The sequence below is a fragment of the Egretta garzetta genome, unplaced genomic scaffold (assembly GCF_000687185.1).
Source record: "Egretta garzetta isolate BGI_Z169 unplaced genomic scaffold, ASM68718v1 scaffold163, whole genome shotgun sequence".
NCBI lineage: Eukaryota > Metazoa > Chordata > Aves > Pelecaniformes > Ardeidae > Egretta > Egretta garzetta.
In genome coordinates this window covers 5,378,920-5,382,284 of record NW_009259308.1, presented here as the reverse complement: position 1 = coordinate 5,382,284, position 3,365 = coordinate 5,378,920, and positions in this window count along the sequence as shown.

Genomic DNA, 3,365 nt, shown 5'->3' with positions numbered 1-3,365 from the left:
TTGTTCGTGGGCTACTGAGGGGGCCGGTTTGGGATTTTTGTTTTGGGAGGGTTGACCTCGGCAAATATGGCTCCTGAGGCAGCTAATGGTCAGCGGTGAGGTCAGAGCGTGCCCCTACTCAAGATGGCGCTCGCACAGCCCTGGCGGGGGGACGGCCGGGCTCGGGCCCTGAGTAAAGATGGCCGCGCCAGCCACCAGCACCTGGCGGGAGGGCGCCCACCTTCCCTTACTTAAGATGTCGGTCATGAGGCGGTCTGCATCGGTTTTAGCACTCGGGCGGTGTGGGGAGGCGTTAAGCCGCCCTCTTGGCGGCGGCAGAGGGGAGCTGGGGCCGCTCTCGAAAAGTTGGCACTGCGGGGAGGCGAGTTACCCCTGGCAGGAAGCGCCCCGGCGCCTTGAACCGAGCGGCGACCGGGGGACGCCGAGAGTGGTGGGCAGGCCGGGCCGGGTGAGGGCCCATCCCGAGAGTACAGAGGTGAACCCTCCTTGCTCTTCCAAATACCGAGGCTGTAACTTTGGCCCGACAAGTGAAATCTTACATCGGGGTATTGGTACCTGTGGGTGTCCCTGGTGTTGTCTGGAGTTTGCTGGGGACTTTCAAAAGAATTTTAAAAAGCACAGCACGAGTGCTGCTGGCACCTGCCAATAAACCCTCCTGCTGAGCCACGGGTTAAACCCGGCCTGGGGCAGTGCCCTGGCAGCCAGGTGGGCTGGATGGGCCTTGTGTGCTGTCATCGTGTCCAGCACATGCACAGCAGTCACATTAAAGAAATAGTTGGAAATTGTTAGTCTATTTTAACATAAAATTGTGATTGTATTGTTGAAATTGCAGCTTATTTTTTTAAATTAATACTAGATGCCTGGTGCAGGCAAGCTTTTATCTTTATCAGCGTTTGCTCTTTGTAAGGTGTTTTGTGGTGATTACCAACCTCTTCTTTTTCTCACTTCCTTGAAGGTTATTTCATGTTTTTCTAGTGTTTGGTTTTGAAGGCGTGAGTTTTCAGTTATGAACTGCTGGACATCCTGGATTGTTGATAGGAGATGGAGACCATTCAGGCTAAACGCACCCGGGAAAGGCAGTACTACTGTCATAAGTCTACATCTGCTCTAGAAGCGTTTCCTGAAAAACAAGTAGGGATGTAGAAACTGAAAAAGGCTGAAATCAACTCCAAGATAATATTTAAGAGAATGTTGTCCATTACGCAGCCCTTCTGGAAGTCTTTTGGTTTTACTGACCATTATTTTGGTGAATGAACGGTGGCATATATATGAGTCTGTCAGCACTGACAAAAGGTTTGTCACAGTCCCAGATATTCAAAGAATCAGTAGAAATGTGGATTTAAAATGTGTGGATGGCTGACAAAGAGCTCAGCCAGTGATGTGAAATATTGCCATCTAACAGCTTTTTGGGAGATTTGTGTAAACTGAGTTGGCAGTCTGGAGTTCAGCAGACAAAGTATGCAAATGAAAATTGATGCTCCTTTCAGCAACTGGAAGAGAAAGGCCAGGGCCAGAGTGCACTCTGTAATGAACTCAGCCCTCCGAGATCAGGACTGAGGTGTGCTGATGAGAAGAGTGCTTGGCTCTTTTGTCTGTGGTGCATCTCTCGGATGGATAAATACATGACTTGCTGTTCATCACTGTCAAGAAAATTGTCACTTCTCATGAGCGCTACATTAATTAAAATTGAGAGTAAGGGCTGGGAAGTTAGGCATTTGGAATTGAATTTTTAAAAAGGAGGATGAAAATGGTATGTTCTTAGCGTGTTGCATGCCCTAGTGCAACTACTATTGCTTAGTAAAGCAAAATGGGCACTAGGAAGAGGGGAAATCAGTCCAAAGTTACAAGGTGAAATTAATTTTGAAGCCTGTTGTAGTCCTTATCCTATGCAGCTAGCAGGGCTGTGTAAGATCTGCTGCAAAGGAGCTAGTGAAACAGTGTAGCAGAAAAAAAATTATTTTTGAGAGTTTCAGTTGACATTTTACGTGTGTGTACATATATATATCTTTAAAAAATCTGAAAGCAGACTACCATACAGGTTTCAGAGGTAGAAAGCACCCGTAGTTCCTGCAATTAACTTCAACTAAAATGGTGCCTGTTCAGTAGGAAAACTTTGCGTTTATTCCCTCCTCTTGAGCTGCCTTGGCAGGGACTCTGGCCACAGCTGCCACGCACAAGCCATCCCAAGCAACGTGCTGTGTCTCTCGGAAGCTGCAGGTAATGGTGTGTTTGGGAGTGCTGTCCAGGGCAGTGCTGGCTGTGGTGAGCCCTGTGAGAGACAGAGGTGCATTGCCCATTTGGTGCTCGGTGGGGGAAGTGTCACAATACCTTCACTCTGTTCAAGTCCCCGTCCTCCTTCAGCTTTTGCTGTTCCGTTCTGTGGAAGCGGTAGGGGCTGTGCTACTAAGGTCTCTGTAGGAATCTGCATTCAAAACGGGCTCTGAATTCATGTTTGGACACCGATTTACTGCAAATGAGTACAAATAATATTTTTTATGAAGTCTACACCTACATTTTGCCCTCAGTGGGCAGTTTGGTGGTTGTGTTGATATCTATGTGTTTTACGCTGTTAGTTTAACTGTCAGGCAGCTGAACGCTACATGGCTGCTTGCTCATTCCCCCTGCGCCCCCTCTGTGAGATGGGGGAGAGAATCGGAAAAAAGTAAAACCTGTGGGTTGAGATAAAGACAGTTTAATAAAACAGCCGAGGAAAAGAATAACAATACTAATAGTAGTAGAATATACAAGTGATGTACAATGCAATTGCTCACCACCCTCTGACCAATGTCCATCCCATCCCAAACAGCAATTGCTCTCCTCCTGGTCAACTCCCCCCTCCCAGCATGACATCATATGATCTGGAATAGCCCTTCGGTCAGCTGGGGTCAGCTCTCCTGGCTGTGCCCCCTCCCAACTTCTTGTGCACCTGGCAGAGCATGGGAAGCTGAGAAAGTCCTCGACTGGTCTAGGCACTACTTAGCAACAACTAAAGCATCAGTGTGTTATCAACAGCCTTCTGGTGCTAAATCCAAAACACAGCACTATGCCAGCTACTAGGAAGGAAATTTACTCTATCCCAACCAAAACCAGCACAAGGCCTATGACTTGTAAATACACTGGCAGGTCAGGATCATCTGAACATTGCCCTGGCTTTTAAGCCCTGCGTTTCAGAGAGCAGCTGCCGCTAATCCCAGACTGAACGTCCCGTCCACAAACTTCAGCCCCGGGCCTTTGCCTGCAGGACCCCACTCCCGTACTCCCCGCCCCCGGTGCCCCCCATCGTCGGAAGTAGCATAGAAATGCTGGGCCCTGCCCCTCCCTGAGCCTCCAGATGTATTCGGGGCGCTTTTCTCCGTAACACCTGC